This window comes from Nerophis ophidion, unplaced genomic scaffold (assembly GCF_033978795.1).
Source record: "Nerophis ophidion isolate RoL-2023_Sa unplaced genomic scaffold, RoL_Noph_v1.0 HiC_scaffold_90, whole genome shotgun sequence".
In the NCBI taxonomy this organism is placed as follows: Eukaryota; Metazoa; Chordata; class Actinopteri; order Syngnathiformes; family Syngnathidae; genus Nerophis; species Nerophis ophidion.
The window spans coordinates 180001-190000 of record NW_026907012.1 but is presented as its reverse complement, the minus strand read 5'-3'; positions in this window follow the sequence as shown (position 1 = coordinate 190000).

Genomic DNA, 10000 nt, shown 5'->3' with positions numbered 1-10000 from the left:
ACCCTAACCCTAACCCTAGGTGTCCAGGCGGGGGTCCCTTCCAGGAGGCCCCCCGGCCTTGGATCACCAGCCGGGTCGATAAGTCAAAAGTAGTCCCTCTATTTGATGGAAGTCAGAGGAAAAAAGCTGGAAATATGACAAGGTGTTCCGGAGGGAGTCCCTTCAAGAACGCCCCGCTAACCCTAACCCTAATCCCAACCCTAACCCTAACCCTAACCCTAAGTGTCCAGGCGGGTGTCCATTCCAGAAGGCCCACCCGCCTTGGATCACATTCCGGTTAAGAAACATGAAAAAAGTCCCTCTATTGAATGGAAGTCAGCACAAAAAAGCTGAAAATATGACAAAGTGTCAAGGAGGGTGTCGCTTCCAGAAGGCCCGCCCGCCTTGGATCGACACCCGGCTAAGAAACATGAAAAAAGTCCCTCTATTTAATGGAAGTCAGAGGGAAAAAAAGCTGGAATTTTTCTAAGTGTCAAAGTCGGGATTTTTTCTAAGTGTCAACTTTTGGAGTACCAACCCTTCCAAAACAAAGTCGGGATTTTTTCTAAGTGTCAACTTTTGGAGTACCAACCCTTCCAAAACAAAGTCGGGATTTTTTCTAAGTGTCAACTTTTGGAGTACCAACCCTTCCAAAACAAAGTCGGGATTTTTTCTAAGTGTCAACTTTTGGAGTACCAACACTTCCAAAACAAAGTCGGGATTTTTTCTAAGTGTCAACTTTTCGCGTACCAACCCTTCCAAAATAAAGTCGGGATTTTTTCTAAGTGTCAACTTTTAAAAGTCGGGATTTTTTCTAAGTGTCCACTTTTGCTGTACCATGCCCTCCAGGGTCATAGAAGCCCCAGAGTGAGACCTAAACAACCGGGCCGAGTGATGTCATTTGGGGCCCTATTTTGAGTCATTTTGTGGGATTTCGGTGACGCCGAGGAGCGAAGCAGGTGTTCCGGGAGGGGGGTGCCTGTCCATTTAAGAAGGCCGGCTTGCCGTGGATCTACACCCGGGTAGGGAATTCAAAATAGGTCCCTCTATTTGCTGGAAGTCAGCACAAAATATAGCTGTACATTTGCCCAAGGCTCTAAAGAGGGAAAGGCAACTTTAAGCCTGAAAAGGAAAGCGGGGATTTGGAGCCCTCCGGTGGACTTCCGCCGCCGCTGCACCCTTAGCTGGAAGTCAGTGCCAAAAAAAAAAAAAGAAGCTGCGAATAGTGTCCATGTGCCTGTCCCTTTAGGAAAGCCGGCTTGCCGTGGATCTCCACCCGGGTGGGGAATTCCAAATAGGTCCCTCTATTTGATGGAAGTCAGCAACAAAAAGCTGGAATTTTTCTAAGTGTCAAGGAGGGTGTCACTTCCAGAAGGCCCACCATTCTTGGATCGACACCCGGTTAAGAAAAATGAAAAAAGTCCCTCTATTTGATGGAAGTCAGCAACAAAAAGCTGGATTTTTTCTAAGTGTCAAGGAGGGTGTCGCTTCCAGAAGGCCCACCTGCCTTGGATCACCACCCGGTTAAGAAAAATGAAAAAAGTCCCTCTAGTTAATGGAAGTCAGCAACAAAAAGCTGGAATTTTTCTAAGTGTCAAGGAGGGTGTCGCTTCCAGAAGGCCCACCTGCCTTGGATCACCACCCGGTTAAGAAAAATGAAAAAAGTCCCTCTATTTGATGGAAGTCAGCAACAAAAAGCTGGATTTTTTCTAAGTGTCAAGGAGGGTGTCGCTTCCAGAAGGCCCACCTGCCTTGGATCACCACCCGGTTAAGAAAAATGAAAAAAGTCCCTCTAGTTAATGGAAGTCAGCAACAAAAAGCTGGAATTTTTCTAAGTGTCAAGGAGGGTGTCGCTTCCAGAAGGCCCACCTGCCTTGGATCGACACCCGGTTAAGAAACATGGAAAAAGTCCCTCTATTTGATGGAAGTCAGCAACAAAAAGCTGGATTTTTTCTAAGTGTCAAGGAGGGTGTCGCTTCCAGAAGGCCCACCTGCCTTGGATCACCACCCGGTTAAGAAAAATGAAAAAAGTCCCTCTAGTTAATGGAAGTCAGCAACAAAAAGCTGGAATTTTTCTAAGTGTCAAGGAGGGTGTCGCTTCCAGAAGGCCCACCTGCCTTGGATCGACACCCGGTTAAGAAAAATGAAAAAAGTCCCTCTATTTAATGGAAGTCAGCAACAAAAAGCTGGATTTTTTCTAAGTGTGAAGGAGAGGGTCGCTTCCAGAAGGCCCACCTGCCTTGGATCGACACCCGGTTAAGAAACATGGAAAAAGTCCCTCTATTTGATGGAAGTCAGCAACAAAAAGCTGGATTTTTTCTAAGTGTCAAGGAGGGTGTCGCTTCCAGAAGGCCCACCCGCCTTGGATCACCACCCGGTTAAGAAAAAAGAAAAAAGTCCCTCTACTTAATGGAAGTCAGCAACAAAAAGCTGGATTTTTTCTAAGTGTGAAGGAGGGTGTCGCTTCCAGAAGGCCCACCTGCCTTGGATCGACACCCGGTTAAGAAACATGGAAAAAGTCCCTCTATTGAATGGAAGTCAGCACAAAAAAGCTGAAAATATGACAGAGTGTGAAGGAGAGGGTCGCTTCCAGAAGGCCCACCTGCCTTGGATCGACACCCGGTTAAGAAACATGGAAAAAGTCCCTCTATTTGATGGAAGTCAGCAACAAAAAGCTGGATTTTTTCTAAGTGTCAAGGAGGGTGTCGCTTCCAGAAGGCCCACCTGCCTTGGATCGACACCCGGTTAAGAAACATGGAAAAAGTCCCTCTATTTGATGGAAGTCAGCAACAAAAAGCTGGATTTTTTCTAAGTGTAAAAGTTGGGATTTTTTCTAAGTGTCAACTTTTGGTGTACCAACCCTTCCAAAATAAAGTCGGGATTTTTTCTAAGTGTCAACTTTTGGTGTACCAACCCTTCCAAAATAAAGTCGGGATTTTTTCTAAGTGTCAACTTTTGGTGTACCAACCCTTCCAAAATAAAGTCGGGATTTTTTCTAAGTGTCAACTTTTGGTGTACCAACACTTCCAAAATAAAGTGGGGATTTTTTCTAAGTGTCAACTTATATAGTCGGGATTTTTTCTAAGTGTCAACTTATATAGTCGGGATTTTTTCCAAGTGTCAACTTATAAAGTGGGGATTTTTTTCCAAGTGTCAACCTGTAAAGTGGGGATTTTTTTTCCAAGTGTCCACTTTTGGTTCACCATGCCTTCCAGAGTCAAAGAAGCCCCCGAGTGAGACCCAAAAAACCGGACCGAGTGATGTCATTTGGGGTCCTATTTTCAGTCATTTTGTGGGATTTCGGTGACGCCGAGGAGGGAAGCAGGTGTCAAGGGACAGGGGGGTGCCTGTCCCTTTAAGAAGGCCGGCTTGCCGTGGATCTACACCCGGGTAGGGAATTCAAAACAGGTCCCTCTATTTGCTGGAAGTCAGCACAAAAAAGCTGGAAATATGACAGGGGAAAAAAAAAAAAGAAGAAGCTGCAATGATGGCAGAGTGTCCATGTGCCTGTCCCTTTAAGAAGGCCGGCTTGCCGTGGATCTCCACCCGGGTGGGGAATTCCAAATAGGTCCCTCTATTTGCTGGAAGTGCCCCCCCAAAAAGCTGTCCATTTCCCCAAGTTTTTAAGGAGGGAAAAGCCACTTTAAGCCTAAAAAGGAAAGCGGGGATTTGGAGCCCTCCGGTGGACTTCCGCCGCCGCTGCACCCTTAGAAGAAAAAGCTGCACTTATGGCAGAGTGTCCATGTGCCTGTGCCTTTAGGAAGGCCGGCTTGCCGTGGTTCTGCACCAGGGTAGGGAATTCAAAATAGGTCCCTCTATCTGCTGGAAGTCAGCACAAAAAAAAGCTGGAAATATGACAGAGTGTCAACTTTTAGTGTAATAGACCTGCGAAAGTCAAAGTCGGGATTTTTTCTAAGTGTCCACTTTTGGTGTACCAACCTTTCCAAAATAAAGTGGGGATTTTTTCTAAGTGTCCACTTTTGGTGTACCAACCTTTCCAAAATAAAGTGGGGATTTTTTCTAAGTGTCAACTTATAAAGTCGGGATTTTTTCTAAGTGTCAACTTATAAAGTGGGGATTTTTTCTAAGTGTCAACTTATAAAGTGGGGATTTTTTCCAAGTGTCAACTTATAAAGTGGGGATTTTTTCCAAGTGTCAACTTATATAGTCGGGATTTTTTTTCAAAGTGTCAACTTGTAAAGTGGGGATTTTTTCCAAGTGTCTACTTTTGGTTCACCATGCCTTCCAGAGTCAAAGAAGCCCCCGAGTGAGACCCAAAGAACCGGACCGAGTGATGTCATTTGGGGTCCTATTTTCAGTCATTTTGTGGGATTTCGGTGACGCCGAGGAGGGAAGCAGGTGTCAAGGGACAGGGGGGTGCCTGTCCCTTTAAGAAGGCCGGCTTGCCGTGGATCTACACCCGGGTAGGGAATTCAAAACAGGTCCCTCTATTTGCTGGAAGTCAGCACAAAAAAGCTGGAAATATGACAGGGGAAAAAAAAAAAAGAAGAAGCTGCAATGATGGCAGAGTGTCCATGTGCCTGTCCCTTTAAGAAGGCCGGCTTGCCGTGGATCTCCACCCGGGTGGGGAATTCCAAATAGGTCCCTCTATTTGCTGGAAGTGCCCCCCCAAAAAGCTGTCCATTTCCCCAAGTTTTTAAGGAGGGAAAAGCCACTTTAAGCCTAAAAAGGAAAGCGGGGATTTGGAGCCCTCCGGTGGACTTCCGCCGCCGCTGCACCCTTAGAAGAAAAAGCTGCACTTATGGCAGAGTGTCCATGTGCCTGTGCCTTTAGGAAGGCCGGCTTGCCGTGGTTCTGCACCAGGGTAGGGAATTCAAAATAGGTCCCTCTATCTGCTGGAAGTCAGCACAAAAAAAAGCTGGAAATATGACAGAGTGTCAACTTTTAGTGTAATAGACCTGCGAAAGTCAAAGTCGGGATTTTTTCTAAGTGTCCACTTTTGGTGTACCAACCTTTCCAAAATAAAGTGGGGATTTTTTCTAAGTGTCCACTTTTGGTGTACCAACCTTTCCAAAATAAAGTGGGGATTTTTTCTAAGTGTCAACTTATAAAGTCGGGATTTTTTCTAAGTGTCAACTTATAAAGTGGGGATTTTTTCTAAGTGTCAACTTATAAAGTGGGGATTTTTTCCAAGTGTCAACTTATAAAGTGGGGATTTTTTCCAAGTGTCAACTTATATAGTCGGGATTTTTTTTCAAAGTGTCAACTTGTAAAGTGGGGATTTTTTCCAAGTGTCTACTTTTGGTTCACCATGCCTTCCAGAGTCAAAGAAGCCCCCGAGTGAGACCCAAAGAACCGGACCGAGTGATGTCATTTGGGGTCCTATTTTCAGTCATTTTGTGGGATTTCGGTGACGCCGAGGAGGGAAGCAGGTGTCAAGGGACAGGGGGGTGCCTGTCCCTTTAAGAAGGCCGGCTTGCCGTGGATCTACACCCGGGTAGGGAATTCAAAACAGGTCCCTCTATTTGCTGGAAGTCAGCACGAAAAAAAGCTGGAAATATGACAGAGTGCCCCAAAAAAAAAAAGAAGCTGCAATGATGGCAGAGTGTCCATGTTGCTGTCCCTTTAGGAAGGCCGGCTCGCCGTGGATCTCCACCCGGGTGGGGAATTCCAAATAGGTCCCTCCATTTGCTGGAAGTGCCCCCCCAAAAAGCTGTCCATTTCCCCAAGTTTTTAAGGGAAACAAAAACCAGGGTTGGGGTTGGATGCATCACACTGTAAGTCTCGGCTGCAGCCAGAAGCAAGTATTAAAAAGGTAGACATCAACCATCATTTAAAAAGGGGAAAACAAATCCATTCATCAATAAATCATATCCAAATGTAAAAAAAGAGGCAGCTCAAAAGAGAGGGTGTGTGTCCAGCAGAAAATAGGCATGATAAACAAAGAGGGCTGGGGTTTGGAGGAGGGCAAAATGTCCCGCAGCCGGCCGCCCGAGTTCCGGGATGCCCAGCACGTCCATAACGCACCCCGCAAAGTCAAACTGGAAGTGGAGGGGAAAAAAGCTGGGAAAGAAGTTAAATGTCCTCAAAGTGTTCCAAAATCAGTCCCACGAGTCCCGCAGCTGGCCACCCGAGTCCAGGGAAGCCCGGCACCTCCGTAACAAGGCCCGCAAAGTCACACTGCAAGTGGGGGAGAAAAGCTGGCAGAGTAGCCAAAAGTCCTCAAAGTGTTCAAAAATCAGTCCCCCACCAGCCCCGCAGCTGGCCACCCGAGTCCAGGGACGCCCGGCACAGCCGTAACGCACCCCGCAAAGTCAAACTGCAAGTGGGGGAGAAAAGCTGGGGGAAAATCCAAAAGTCCTCAAAGTTTTCAAAATCCGCACCCGGGACTGAGTCCAGCAAGTCCCCCCGGTCCCAAAAATGCCATTTTTTTCAAAAAATACCCAAAAAATGCGGGGGCCGGATTTCGGAACCGGCGTACCGCTTTCGGCCCGCGTGCCCTAGATTGGAGACCGATGTCAAAAATGGACGCCGGTCGGGTATTTTTTTCCTTGGGGTCTATAGAGAGTAAATCCGGAGGAAAATTGGCCTTACGAGCAAAGGGAGGGATTTTAGGGGGCATAACGTCCAGCCGCGTGCCTCCCGGGTCCCGGGGAAGAGAAAGTCCAGAAAACTCATAAAATCATGCCCAGCATGGAGATCCACAAGTCCCGCCGCAGGCCCGAGGCTTCCCGGGTCCCGGGAATGACCAAAAGACACCCAGGAGTGGACCATCGAAAGTGGGAGGGAAATGGAGGGAAAGTCGGGAAAAAGGTCCAAAATGGGTTGAAAATCATATGATCCCACCCAGGGTAGAGTTCCACAAGTCCCGCAGCGAGCTGCACGAGCCGCAGGAACACCGGGAATGACCAAAAGGCACCCAGAAGCGAACCAGCGAAAGTGGGGGGAAAATGGAGGAAAAGGAGGAAAAAGTACCAAATTGTTTAAAAATCCTACCCAGGATGGAGTTCCACAAGTCCCGCAGCGAGCTGCACGAGCCGCAGGAACACCGGGAATGACCAAAAGGCACCCAGAAGTGAACCAGCGAAAGTGGGGGAAAAATGGAGGAAAAGGAGGAAAAAGTACCAAATTGTTTAAAAATCCTACCCAGGATGGAGTTCCACAAGCCCCGCAGCGAGCTGCACGAGCCGCAGGAACACCGGGAATGACCAAAAGGCACCCAGAAGTGAACCAGCGAAAGTGGGGGAAAAATGGAGGAAAAGGAGGAAAAAGTACCAAATTGTTTAAAAATCCTACCCAGGATGGAGTTCCACAAGTCCCGCAGCGAGCTGCACGAGCCGCAGGAACACCGGGAATGACCAAAAGGCACCCAGAAGTGAACCAGCGAAAGTGGGGGAAAAATGGAGGAAAAGGAGGAAAAAGTGCCAAATTGTTTAAAAATCCTACCCAGGATGGAGTTCCAGAAGCCCTGCAGCGAGCTGCACGAGCCGCAGGAACACCGGGAATGACCAAAAGGCACCCAGAAGTGAACCAGCGAAAGTGGGGGAAAAATGGAGGAAAAGGAGGAAAAAGTACCAAATTGTTTAAAAATCCTACCCAGGATGGAGTTCCACGAGTCCCGCAGCGAGCTGCACGAGCCGCAGGAACACCGGGAATGACCAAAAGGCACCCAGAAGTGAACCATCAAAAGTGGGGGACAATTTGAGAAAAAGTTGGAAAAAGGTCCGAAATTGATTAAAAATCCTACCCAGGATGGAGTTCCAGAAGCCCCGCAGCGAGCTGCGCGAGCCGCAGGAACACCGGGAATGACCAAAAGGCACCCAGAAGTGAACCATCAAAAGTGGGGGACAATTTGAGAAAAAGTTGGAAAAAGGTCCGAAATTGATTAAAAATCCTACCCAGGATGGAGTTCCAGAAGCCCCGCAGCGAGCTGCACGAGCCGCAGGAACACCGGGAATGACCAAAAGGCACCCAGAAGTGAACCATCAAAAGTGGGGGACAATTTGAGAAAAAGTTGGAAAAAGGTCCGAAATTGATTAAAAATCCTACCCAGGATGGAGTTCCAGAAGCCCCGCAGCGAGCTGCGCGAGCCGCAGGAACACCGGGAATGACCAAAAGGCACCCAGAAGTGAACCATCAAAAGTGGGGGACAATTTGAGAAAAAGTTGGAAAAAGGTCCGAAATTGATTAAAAATCCTACCCAGGATGGAGTTCCACAAGTCCCGCAGCGAGCTGCACGAGCCGCAGGAACACCGGGAATGACCAAAAGGCACCCAGAAGTGAACCATCAAAAGTGGGGGACAATTTGAGAAAAAGTTGGAAAAAGGTCCGAAATTGATTAAAAATCCTACCCAGGATGGAGTTCCAGAAGCCCCGCAGCGAGCTGCGCGAGCCGCAGGAACACCGGGAATGACCAAAAGGCACCCAGAAGTGAACCATCAAAAGTGGGGGACAATTTGAGAAAAAGTTGGAAAAAGGGCCGAAATTGATTAAAAATCCTACCCAGGATGGAGTTCCACAAGTCCCGCAGCGAGCTGCACGAGCCGCAGGAACACCGGGAATGACCAAAAGGCACCCAGAAGTGAACCATCAAAAGTGGGGGACAATTTGAGAAAAAGTTGGAAAAAGGTCCGAAATTGATTAAAAATCCTACCCAGGATGGAGTTCCAGAAGCCCCGCAGCGAGCTGCGCGAGCCGCAGGAACACCGGGAATGACCAAAAGGCACCCAGAAGTGAACCATCAAAAGTGGGGGACAATTTGAGAAAAAGTTGGAAAAAGGTCCGAAATTGATTAAAAATCCTACCCAGGATGGAGTTCCACAAGTCCCGCAGCGAGCTGCACGAGCCGCAGGAACACCGGGAATGACCAAAAGGCACCCAGAAGTGAACCATCAAAAGTGGGGGACAATTTGAGAAAAAGTTGGAAAAAGGTCCGAAATTGATTAAAAATCCTACCCAGGATGGAGTTCCAGAAGCCCCGCAGCGAGCTGCGCGAGCCGCAGGAACACCGGGAATGACCAAAAGGCACCCAGAAGTGAACCATCAAAAGTGGGGGACAATTTGAGAAAAAGTTGGAAAAAGGTCCGAAATTGATTAAAAATCCTACCCAGGATGGAGTTCCAGAAGCCCCGCAGCGAGCTGCGCGAGCCGCAGGAACACCGGGAATGACCAAAAGGCACCCAGAAGTGAACCATCAAAAGTGGGGGACAATTTGAGAAAAAGTTGGAAAAAGGTCCGAAATTGTTTAAAAATCCTACCCAGGATGGAGTTCCAGAAGTCCCGCAGCGAGCTGCGCGAGCTCCGGGACCCCCGGGAATGACCAAAAGATACCCAGGAGTGAACCAGCGAAAGTGGGGGACAATTTGAGAAAAAGTTGGAAAAAGGTCCGAAATTGTTTAAAAATCCTACCCAGGATGGAGTTCCAGAAGTCCCGCAGCGAGCTGCGCGAGCTCCGGGGCCCCCGGGAATGACCAAAAGATACCCAGGAGTGAACCAGCCCAAGTGGGGGACAAATGGAAGAAAAGCCGGGCCAAGTCCAAAAAAGTTGGATTTTTTGCCAAAGTGTCAACATGCGTGATTTTGTCAGAGTGTCCACTTTTGGGATTTTTTCAAAGTCCAACAACGAGAGAGGCCTGGCCTCCAGCCTGTCTAGCCTCTTCCATGAGACACTTGGAAAAAATCCCGTGCAAAAAAAGTGGATTTTTTCAAAGTCCAACAACGAGAGAGGCCTAAGTTCCAGCCTCCTTAGCCTCTTTCTTCCGTGGAGCAAAAGTTGGATTTTTTGCCTAAGTGTCAACATGCGTGATTTTGTCAGAGTGTCCACTTTTGGGATTTTTTCTAAGTCCAACAACGAGAGAGGCCTGGCCTCCAGCCTGTTTAGCCTCTTCCATGTGACACTTAGAAAAAATCCCGTGCAAAAAAAGTGGATTTTTTCTAAGTCCAACAACGAGAGAGGCCTAACTTCCAGCCTCCTTAGCCTCTTTCGTTCACATACTTAGAAAAAAATCCCAGCGCCAAGCCCAATGCATTTCAATGGGATTTATTTTTCGAGCCGGATTTT